Raw genomic sequence first — 12,711 nt, 5'->3', positions numbered from 1 at the left:
TATGACGCAATACTGACACATAGATGTGTTCAGGACAGAACAGTCATGAAGCGTGAGACATATCGGACAAATCGGATAATGTATGGAGGAGTTATGAGGACGTACTGTTTCACCAATAGGTGGCGCTATAAGTATGACGCAATACTGACACATAGATGTGTTCAGGACAGAACCGTCATGAAGCGTGAGATATATCGGACAAATTGGATAATGTATGGAGGAGTTATGAGGACTTCCTGTTTCACCAATAGGTGGCGCTATAAGTATGACGCAATACTGACACATAGATGTGTTCAGGACAGGACCGTCATGAAGCGTGAGCTATATCGGACAAATTGGATAATGTATGGAGGAGTTATGAGGACTTCCTGTTTCACCAATAGGTGGCGCTATAAGTATGACGCAATACTGACACATAGATGTGTTCATGACAGAACCGTCATGAAGCGTGAGATATATCGGACAAATCGGATAATGTATGGAGGAGTTATGAGGACTTCGTGTTTTATGGCGAAATGTCAAACTTTAGCGGGGCGCCACGGCAAGGGTGTGTGGTGAAAACTCAATTTTTTTGATAACTTTTGATCACAAAGGTCTTAAGATGAAGCTGACCCGATATGAAGTTGATCGGATGAAATCTGTAGGAGGAGTTCGTCGAAGTACGAGGCATGGAAATGGTCAAAACAAGGACAAAATGGCACATTAAGAGCAAAATGGCGGACTTCCTGTTGCATGTTGGGTATAGCTCCAAGAGACATTTAAGTGTGGCTCGATGAAATACATATGCCCTCCGAATTTCGTTCGCCTACATCAAACTGAAAGGTGGGGCTCGCCATTTTAAACTTTCCAGGGGGCGCTCTTGAGCCGTTTTGCCACGCCCATTTCCGTCACCAATGAAATATCCGATTTTCACCAGGACTGATGTATCTGCAAAGTTTCATCCGTTTTCATTGATGTTTAGGCCGCCAAAAAGGCATTTGTTTGGGGAGAAGAAGAAGGTAGGAGAATAATAATCCTTCGAAATACAATAGGGCCTCGCACCGCCAGTGCTCGGGCCCTAAATATATCACTGATATGCCAAATTCTCAAATTCACAAAATTAAATTGAAATAGTGAAATAGTGATACAATATTGATTATTGATCATTACAGAATTTATAGCCACAAAAATTAAGTCATTTTAGTTATTGATTCAGTAGGCTACGTAAATGTAACCCAGTGATGAATGTGGGTTCCTAAACTATTGTCTTGCTATGATGAACCCTCAACTATCCCGGTTCTCACTGATGGATAAGCAATGCTAGAGATCTCACGCATCACTGGGAATACAACTACAGAGAGCAAGATACGAGTAGCTAATACAATAAATTGTTCCACAAATTTGATATGAAACATAAGTTGAAGTTCATTTAACTAACTAAAACCCCTCTATTCTGTTAGGCAGGACCCTAGCCATAGTCCTGGCATGCTGTTTCTCTACTGTGGAGAGAGATCACGTGATCAGGGTCACGAAGCCAGGCTAGTGGAAGACCCCCTTCTCCCCCCTGACAACTAGATGGATATAGTTTGAGCAAAAAATAAATAATTGTTTTGTAAACTGTGAAAGTGGATTCGGCTAGGGGTTTCCATCGAGGGGGAAGGTGCCCCTTTACAAGAATTTACCATTTTGTTTTATAATAACGTTGTAGTCTGTTATGATTTAATTACCCTCTGAATGTGTTTACTTCAAGGAGAATGCTCTTTTTCGACAACCTGGACCTTATTTACGGCATATTATAAGATGTTTGACTCATCGAGATAACTTTGGTGTAATTTGGAGGCCTGTAGAATAAATTTAAAATCCAGCGCGAGCCAAGTATATCCATGTAATGGCGGCGGACGGGGGACCAAGAATGCAGCTTCTAAAAATTTTATTTTCTGCCGCGAAACGGTTGTTTTCATCAATCTATTTTTATGAATCGCTAGTTGTGCTTCCATAGAGCTAGGGTTTGTTGTGGTTTTCACATGCCTCTGTAATATGATCTTTAGAAACGTCTTCAGAAACGGAATAAAGCTTCCCCACTTGCTCCAGCACACATGCGCACAGCGCGCAGACTGGCTATTCTCCGTCTGTAGGCTAGACTCGCGGCTCACATTCTCTACACTACGATCAGCTTGTTGGTGCCTGGAATATTGTGTGCAATATGGCTGAATATTTATCAGATTTTGAGGATATAGAAGAGGACTTAGAATATGATGGAAGCCGATTGTAGCGTAGAGAATGTGAGCCAAAGACATTTCAGAAGACACTTAAGAAAATGTACAGGAATGAGGTCCATTGTTCTTAAAGGGGGCATCTTACCCCAATCCCTTCCCGCCCTGGACCAGGGCTAGCAAGACCCCAAACAACTTTCTTCTCATCCAGGACTCCGGCTGAATCCTGTGATTGTCATAAAACATTGTTTTGGTGAGCCACAGTTAGGCTACATCAGAAGTAACATTAAACAAAGGAGTTTCCCTCAAATTACATGTGAACTTGTTCTGCTAGCTCCGCTAGTATGAACTTATGATTATGTTAGCACAAATAAACGTACACTGTTTTACGTTATGAAAAGTGAAATCTAAGCTACAACAGTTTGGGTATGACTTCTGACAGGGTAGCCTACTACAGCTACCGTAGCGATCTGGCAAGGACAGGGGTCCTACCTGGTTGAACAGCCGGGGATGGGGTGGCCTTGCTGTGCCCGTAGCGACCGTGTTTCCATTTCCATCCATTTTGTCTCTTCCCTTTCACTCAGCCCCCGGAGAGCAGTCTGTATCTGTCGTGTTTTACGGTTATATAAACATAAAACATGCAATAAAACCCAGAAGATTCAACTGCTTCCTTCTGCCTTTTAATCACCGGGGGTGGGGGGGGGGGCTGATTGTACTGTTAAAGGGGACCATGCCTCCTGTTCTGTCTCTGTTCCCGGTGTGTCTCTGCCCCTTTCCTGGCGTGTCTTCACCCGGAGAGCAGAGTCTGTATGTTATGTTGCGTGTTTTGAGACTGTGGCCAACAAACCCTTATACGAGAGGATTCTGACTGCTGACCCCTGCCTGTTTCATGATCGCCACAATACCTTTTAATTGTTTGTTTTCACACATTATAAAGCTATAGTAGCTCATAACTTATGAAGAAATTAAAATGCGAGCGCTGCGAGTGGTAGACTAGTTTGTTCCTGCTATGTTAGCCAGCTTTGTTAGTAAGGGTTCAGTAAGCACCTTCTATACCTTCCCTTGTTGTCGGAGTGCATTAATTCCTGATCTGTTACACACAAAGCTCAGAAAAACCTAGGATAATATGTGTACTACTTGCCCACAGGGCAATGAAAGGAAAAGCTTCCTCCTACCTCCAGGCCATTGTCAAGCCCTCCACCCTCTTCCAACCACTACGTTCAGCTGCCTTGGGGCGACTGGTTGGCCCGTCACTCCGAGGCCATTGCGGTCGATCGACACGGTCACGGCTCTTCTCTGTCCTGGCCCTGCAGTGGTAGGCTGAACTGCCCACTGATGTCAGGACAACAGAGTCACTGCCAATCTTTTGGCGCAGGCTCAAATCTCACCTTTTCAAGAAATATTACCAGGATACTCCCTCTCAAGCACCTATTGTATTTTTATTTTTCTACTCTTGCACTTTGCTTTAAAGGACCATACTGGTCTAAATATGATTTGATCTCCTTAAACTAGTCACCCAACGTATATCACATTGCTTAAATTTCCGAAGCAAAGCTCACGTTAAAAGATATTTGCATTTTCCCGTTTTACTTACATTTCAAAAGTTGAACGTGATGGCTTTAAAACATATTTCTAAATTGCTCCCTCGTTGTGCTGACAAACACACCCCAGTTAGTCTCAAATAGTTTTCAGTAGTTTTTATTTTATATTATTTTAGTTTGAATCCGTTGAACTCTTGCGCTATATTCTCTAATCCACCTACGCTAGATTCTCTACCCAGCGCTCCCAGCAACGGCTACCATGTAAACAGAAAGAAGACAGACTGTTGGCATAGGCTGTGAAAAGAGGGTTAAAACGAAAATATGAATTACTGAAAATTATTTGAAACTAACCGGGGCAATGATTATTCGATCCAACGAGGGAACAATTTAAAAATAAGTTTTGAAGCCGTCACGTTCAACTTTTGAAATGTAAGTAAAACGCGAAAATGCAAATATATTTTTGTGCGTGGCTGGAAGCCAGCACACATAGTATAGCATTTATCACTCCCACCCTCCCTTACTCCGTTACTCTGGACAATGTTGGCCTGCATCTCTCTGTTGGCACTGGAAGAGGCAGTAGTCCCAGCACACCAAAATCAAGAAGGAAACCAAAATCAACCTGCTGATCTCCACTGCACAAGTAGAGTAGTGGTGAGAGCATTGGACTCCCACCCGGGAGATCGGGGTCTGACCGGGGTTCAAGACCCGGTGGGGATGACTTTATGGGACTATACCCCAAACCTCCACATGTTCATCCTTTCACTCCGACCTTTACCCCTTCCCTTATAGATCAGATCCTGTCCCAACCCCAACCCTTATTCTAACCCCAACCCACACTAGGGACTGGAAGAAGGACACCAAAATCAAGCCGCTGATCTCCACTGCACAAGTAGAGTAGTGGTGAGAGCATTGGACTCCCACCCAGGAGACCGGAGTTCAAGACCTGGTGGGGATGACTTTATGTTATCATCAGTTTAACTGCTTTAGCCACTGACTGCTACCATTAGTGTTATAGAAGCTGCTGCTAGTTGTTGTGAGCTCATGAGCTAACTGGCTATCCCACTCTTATTGTGCTGGATTAGCATAGGAAGCATTGGAACTGATGTGTCCAGGCGACAAGACCTAATTTATCAGACATTATTTCATGTAATTTCAATTCACAGCTATTTCAGTGGCATGACTAGCTTCCGTCCTACCAGTCCTGAACAGAAACAAGTCAGCCCCGCACATAGGCCAGGCTGGACCTGGCCTGGTTAACGTGAGCTTTAATTAAAAAATTGGATGCGGTAATGTGATATGCATTGGGTGACTAGTTTTAGGAGATCAAATCATATTTAGACCGGTATGGTCCTTTAAGTACTAGATTATGCTCTTAGTCACTTATTTAGAAAGGACATACACTTTTGAGTTCTAGTATACTGACTTCGTACTTTAAATGCAATTATTGTAAGTCGCTTTGGATAAAAACGTCTGCTAAATGACTGTAATGTAGTCTAATGTAATGTACTTACCTTACCAGATGGCCACATAAAGAAATTCTCATGTTTTCTGACTATTTGCTGGAGCAGCAGATAGTGTGAGAATAAGCAGACCGCCACACAAACCACAATCTGATTAAGTATTTCCCTAACACAATTTGTTTTCTGTTTAATTGAAATGAATGGAAATGTTCTCCGGTCACAGAACCCTCTGTAGAGAAAGCTTGGGCTCCACTGCTTCCAGAGGCATCTGTCCAAGGAACAAGCAAATCAAATGTTCTGATTGAACAGAGCGTTTCTTTTAATTCTTGTTTTGTGAACCTGCCCTCCCTCCTGTTTGATTGGTCATGATGCTGATGGAAGAGAATACTTGACATCCATTTTTACACAGAAATTAATAAAGATGGAGATTACATTTTTTGATGACAAACAACTTGTACATGTCCTTTACTAACCTATTAGTTGTAAGTTTCGTTCTGTAGTGTAACAGTTCAATTCAAGACGGCCGAGAACAGAAGATGTGCATTGTTTCTCTTGTCCCTGCCGTGTGGGACGAGTGAAACAGTGAGATTGTTTTGCTTATTGTGTTGCGTAGCCTCGCGGCTTGTAGGCTAATTATCTTAACTTTCAACACATGTATAATTAGACCCAATTTAATGTTTCCATTAATGCAATTGATGCTATGTATTCGAAAACCATGGGCAAAATGTCAAGCGCCTCTCGTTCTAAGCGCACGAGCCCTCTCCCACCACCCGGCTGCGCAGAGGTTTTGCATACGGTTGGACTTTGCTAGATTTACCGCAAGGTCGGGAATTGTAAGCATTTCCCGGTTAATGTGCATAATCCCCGACCTTGCGGGAGATGTGAGAAATACTAACCAATTTCTCACATCTCCCGCAAGGTCGGGGAATGTGCACATTACCCGGGAGATGTGAGAAACGCACATGTTTCTCCTACATTCCCCGCGAGGTCGGGGAATGTGCGCAATAACCGGGAAAAGCTCACATTCTGACAGACAGACAGACAGACAGACAGACAGGGGCGAAAACATTACCTTCTGCCCTGCAGGGCTTTGCCCCTGGGGCGGAGGTAATAAACAATCCTATACTAAATCCTAACTATGTGTCCTATACTAAACCTAACTAAATTCCTGTCCTAAATCCTAATGTGATGGTACAGTTGGAGCTCTTTCTTGTGTGGGAGAAGTCCGAATGTGGAGATTATGAAAGATTTATTTGATGTACATGTGGTCTGGGCAGAGGCTGGAGACCTAATGTCTTCTTGAGCAAATACGGTCACGTAGACTGCTCTCTTGGATGATGAACCCGCAAGACTGAATGACGGTCTCTCCGAAGCTGGGTACAAGTCCATTATTTGTGTCGAATTACCTAATACAATAAGCGAATGTCTTTTTAGCTCAAATAAACCGCAAATCTGCTTTGGTTCGCTACAACCTTCTTTATTTGCTCTTAACTCACTACAAATGACTCTGACTGTAAGCAACTAACGACTAACCATCTGAACTATTAGTTACTCATGTAAACTGTTAGCCACTGTACTTAGCCATCTTCTTGTAGGCTGTTGCTGTATACAAACTCCACTCTGACTACTTCCACTGGAGTCCACGAGAGAAGAAGAAACAAGAGGCTTTACAATTCTCTCACTTCACAAACCAATAAAACAATGGAAATAAGGGTTAGGTTAATTACCAATAAATAGGTTAATTACCAAACCAATCCAAATGAGGGAGTGGAGGGGGGGTGGAGGGGGGCGTTTTTAAACCACGTTTAGGTGATAAACTATAATGGGGGGGGGGGCTGGTACTGTAAAATTATCTACTCATATGATTATCTTATATTAAATCTAATGACTCAAATTATACTATTTCTGAGCCTTCATAACATCTATGCTCAGTTGCCTTGTTTCCCTGTAAACGGTGACAGGCTCTGTAATGAGCAGCAGAACAGCAAGGTGGCAGGTCAATGATTATCAATCAATCAATCAATCAAAGCTTTATTTGTATAGCGCATTTCATACCCAGAGGCAACCCAATGCGCTTTACAGAGAACAAGGGAGGTGGGAATACGACCCACTCTCTACATATTCCAGATTATGTGGTTGAGTGTCTTTGTGAACAATGTTAATTAGCTGAAAATAACACCTTGTAGTTTCTTATTAATCCATCAAAACCAGCTCTCCGGCGTTGCGTCCCCAAGAGCTGTCACTAATATGATAAACGTGTGGCCTGTTGACATGTTGTGACCCAATTTGTGGACTCGCGTCCTGTTACATGGTCCCGCGGGTGGGGGGTGTTGGTATCAAAGCTATGGCACAGTGATAGAGAGTCTAAGAACAGGACTTGGACATGTGGTGACATTTCATTTTGGCAGGAGCCAGTGCAGAGGATGTGTTGGTGTCGTGGCTTGGTGACAGGGAGAGACATGTTGAGTGGCACAGACTGTCAATCACAGGGCTCACTAATAACATCACACGGGTGATAGGCAGAGGGAGAAAATGAGTGCACCGGCCATCATAGTGAGATAAAATATGCACCTAAAAATGGATGGACTTGATAGAATAGAATGTAAACACAATTTAGGGATAATGGTCATTTGAACGTTCTGTTGTTCACAGAGCGGAACTGTGACTAATGAATGAGGCGGATTTGCAGCAGCCTCATCTCCTTGTCAATCGAGCTTTAACTGAGGCTCTTTTTCGCTGGCATCTCCAACGATCTCTCCAATGATGATGAGTGTCCACTTATGTTATGTTTTGTGATTTTTGACATTTCCAATTTTCACTGGCTATTATCTAGCCTTGTGAGACCATCCTATGAGGCAGCATACGGCCGTGATATATGGTTCATTGATCTGATTGTTTGACGTTAGCCCGTGATGGATAGATAGTGATAGACAGATGGTTCATCCAATCATCTGCCAAGTATTTTGTGAAAGTGCCTACCCTTTTCCAAAGAGTTTCCAACGAAGAGTTACGGCTTGTCAGGTTAGGTATTATCAGGACTAAGGTACAGACTGTAGCTCATATGTCTGAAGGTCATCTCTCTACAGCCAATTCAATTAGCTCATGTTGTTGTGTACATTCCACAGCCAACCCATCCTCTCCATCCTTCTTCCTCTTGGTTTCTGTGTGAAGACACTTTAGTTGAACGAGTCTTTAGTCCTAATTGGTTTAGTAAACAAAGCACTTGGATTCCATTAGTCAAAAGGTCACAAGGGACCAGGTTGGGCTGTGGGGGAGGACAGCAACTTTAGTTGAATATCGATGTGACATGAGCAAGGCATGCGGTTGCTCAATTTCATCTCCCTGTCCTTCCTGCTCCCCATTCAATGAGAATGTAGAGGGACTTATCTAGAACGTTCCAGGACACAGGCACTGTCACGAATACTGATGAAGGCGCATGATAGCTACGAGCCAAGAGTGGAGCTGTAAGGCCACCTGGTTCTGAATCAGACAACTACTTTAGACACTGTCGACAGGTAGTGATGTTGTTTTCAACATCTACCTTCAGATACACAGATGGTAAAGTACCTGAATATGAAACAGCTCCAAGGTCATCATGATACGGTATGCACATAATGAATGCCTCAATAGCGTAAAAATAGACAGCACCATTTCCACAACAGTGTTCAAATTCAGATCGTTTTCCCTTTGCGAAGACTGAAGATCATGCTGGGTTGATAGAGTAGCTTTTGTCTGAAGGATGTTTGTTGAACATATTATCATCCGAGGCTGTCAGACAGATGCACGGTTCTTCACTTTAGATACGTGTTTCCTCTACTGACACCTCATTAAATAGTTTTAAAATCTGTGCATTTTCGTACCAATTAAGCTTAGTTCTTGTGTGGTTAAATTAACGTTAGGGCTAGGTTTTGTCCATCAAAAGCACTAGCACAACATTTAGCGCTACACTTTGCTGGAATTAATCTCCTCTCTGCTTACAAGCACAGCGCTCAATCAGTTTAATTCAATGATCAATTACTTTCAGTATTCAATTCAATTCTGTACAAGTGGTTTATATATGGCTTATAAGGGATAGATATCATCATCAAGTGTTACCTCGCTATGTTATGAACGCAGATGGCCATATTAGTCATAATTATTCCACCGGGACTCTCAGCACAGTGTTGGAATGTTCCTGCTATCATCAGTCTTCTGGTCATAGACAGTCAATAGGAGTTTGTATATTAAATTATATTTGGACTGGTTGGAGGGGAAATTACATATTACATGTACAGCAGTTACTTATTTTTCTGTTACATATTAATTAATGTATGAATATTAAAATGTTACTGAGAGGGACATTCTAAAAAACGTGTGCATATTAAATTGATAGGGGTGGGGGAAAAGAAAATCAGTCAAGCAAAATCTAACAGTCAAAGAGCTGCATAACAGGGGGGAGCAGTGTGTGTGTGTGTGTGTGTGTGTGTGTGTGTGTGTGTGTGTGTGTGTGTGTGTGTGTGTGTGTGTATGTGTGCGTGTGTGTGCGTGCGTTCGCGTGCGTGTGTGATAATAAAATATGTCTCTTTTATTGCTACGAATCCGCTTTGTCAGTGAAGAGAGAGAAACGGTGAAGTGGCGAGGTCAATATCCCTGGACTCACCCAGCAGATTTATCTACCTGCTCTATTCATTGCAGTGATGAACATTCACTATGGGCTCTAAATCAAGACGATAGGTGATGGAGCACGGGCTCAGGGACAAATCCAGCTTCTTCAAAACTGCCATCCCAACCACACTATCAGCCAACCAGACAAACTTACAGTGGCGTGTAGTCTAGTTACTAGACTGGAGCCTAGTAGTGAATTGGCTGTGTCCATAGTGGCAAAGGTTGGTTGCCACTACTCTTGGAGAGTCAGCCTGTACAACAAGTGTGTGATGTTTTTACATGGCAGAGTTGAGCAGCACGAGGCATGTTTACAGAATGAACGAAATTGCTGTTGAAGTAGGGTGCAGTGTGTGTACTTTGAATCAGAAATGCCACAAGGCATTGGAAAAACAATTCCCTTTTTTGCTTTTCAGTGAAAGGCTTATGACTGACCGTGAACAGACATGGAGCGGAATGAGAGAAGCTCACTGAAGGAAGTAAACAACTGTGAGGTCATACAGTACACTGTGAGGTCATACAGTACACTGTGAGGTCATGCAGTACACTGTGAGGTCATACACTACACTGTGAGGTCATACAGTACACTGTGAGGTCATGCAGTACACTGGGGGTTCTGTAAATGTACACAACCTGAGAACAGGCAAAATAGGGTGAACAAGAGCACAATGTTAAATTAAGCATCGCCGGCACTCAGAGGATTTTACAATGCACGTTGAGTGACACGTCCCATGCAGTGATTCCTCTCACTTATTAAAATATCAATCAAATATTAATGCTATACAAGCTTGTCCTTTCACTGGATCTGCTCATACATATTCCCTTCTCCTGTCAGACCAAATTAGCTTGTGTGCCGTAAAATAATAATTCTGAGAAATATAAATGATTGATCACCTACATCCTGCCTATACCTCACTTATGTAACCAAGAGATTGAAACAATGCATCTGAAATAATGGATCTCTTCCATTAAAACAAATCAGCGCTGTCATGGCTAATGGCCATTAATGATTCTAAGGCACTGCATTCATTCCTGCTATGCGTTTTCTGTTAATTAGCAGTGAGTGATTTCATATTCACATTTGCATGACTGTAATTTGTGGTTTGACAAACTCCTACCCGGATAACACAATTATTACGCCAAAAACGGATCCGTGTAATAAGATGAAGTGGTTGGCACTAACAGACCCTAGGAAGTCACTTGGCTGGGAATGCTTTTCTATAAACGGACAGAGAGTAGTGAGGCGAAGCTCACCTGCTGTCACATGAATACAATAACGTATCACAAAACATGCAAGTATGAGTGTGCCTGAGTGTGCCTCCTACTCTGAACACTGATCCACAGATCCCTGCCCTGTCCTTCACTGCCAATTCATCACTCTACCACACATACTCTAGTACACTAGTCTGCTGTACAGACTGATGAGTGCGCTTCTGTTATGTGCATCAAACTGAATGACGGAACCATGTCTTGTTGCAAGATGCTTTTTAAAAGTTTAGTTCAAAACTGTTAACTACTTCAAAGCAACATCTGCTCAGTATAACTTTAACTCTTTAACTTTAAATGGTTAATAAACGCGAGGGCACAGAATCTTTTCTGCAAAACATGATACAATCTGTAGCGTTTTGTACTATTCTATGAGAAATGTCTGACACAAGAGATGACTAAGATAAAATGACTAAGATAAACAGAGAGAAAAGTGGAGTCTGTACCTTAAGGCCATGCATTAGAAGGTTATGCATTTTTTTTCTTGAACAGGAAATGATACTAGGATTGAAATGTAGGAAGCGCCGACCCAAATAAAATTAAGATTCTGCACCACAGAAGAAAGCTACAGTAACTGTAACAAATGAAAGTTGCCAAAATAATTGTTGATCAAATAGGGTATCTATGAATGGTCTCACCCCCATGTATTTATGAATATACAAGTCTATTTCTGCATCTGCAAAGCAGTAAAACCTTAGCAACTATACTCTGGAAGTAATTATGTAATTAATTGCCTACACCTGTCTAATTATATTTAGGAAAGTATAACTGCAAATCATTTAATTTACAATGATCAAGACAGGTGCGGCACAAAAATGTCTGTTATGAAAATGCATTAACCAAAGGAATGGATAAGGGTGTTCAGTTTGAGGTTCACGTTCTCAGTGCGTATTCAATATAGCACTTTTTGTAAGATGAGAATCTTTCTTTCAATCTGGCCTCACACTTTAATGTCTGGCTTTTTAAAATCATGTTATGTATAATCTAACTTCCTCCAAGGGGAAACTGTGCTTTTTGCCCTTCTATCTTCTGCCATGGGTTGAGTCAGGACAGGGTCAGCTACCATGACTGTCGTCCCCGGATGTTATGAGCTAGCACTGGGGTTAAGTACCTTGCTGAAGGGCACAACAGTAGGCAAGGGCTGATGGGAACTCAGCCAGCAGCCCTCCAGACACACCAGCGTTCCCACCCTGTTGAGGGGCCCAACCCAGCGTCAGAGCGCTAGGCATTACTACAGTATCTCTGCTTCAGAAGGCCATATACAGTACTGCAGCAGGACTGTGAGTAGAGGGGTAGATTTTTGTACTCATAAATGATACATGAGCATCTGGCAAACTGTGTGTGTGTGTGTGTGTGTGTTTGTGTGTGTGTGTGTGTGTGTGTGTGTGTGTGTGTGTGTGTGTGTGTGTGTGTGTGTGTGTGTGTGTGTGTGTGTGTGTGTGTGTGTGTGATCACGATGTTCCTCTGTGTGGAATCAGGCATACTTGGTGTTTCCTCGCCCACGAACAAAAGACAAACTGCTGGACCCCCGACGCCCACGTCCTCCTGTAGCAGCACTGAAAAGTGTTTTAAATGTACTCTGAATAAGTCTTTACTTAATATTATGGATTT

Source organism: Borostomias antarcticus, assembly GCF_949987555.1.
Source record: "Borostomias antarcticus genome assembly, chromosome: 22".
Classification (NCBI taxonomy): domain Eukaryota; kingdom Metazoa; phylum Chordata; class Actinopteri; order Stomiiformes; family Stomiidae; genus Borostomias; species Borostomias antarcticus.
This window is presented reverse-complemented; position numbering follows the sequence as displayed.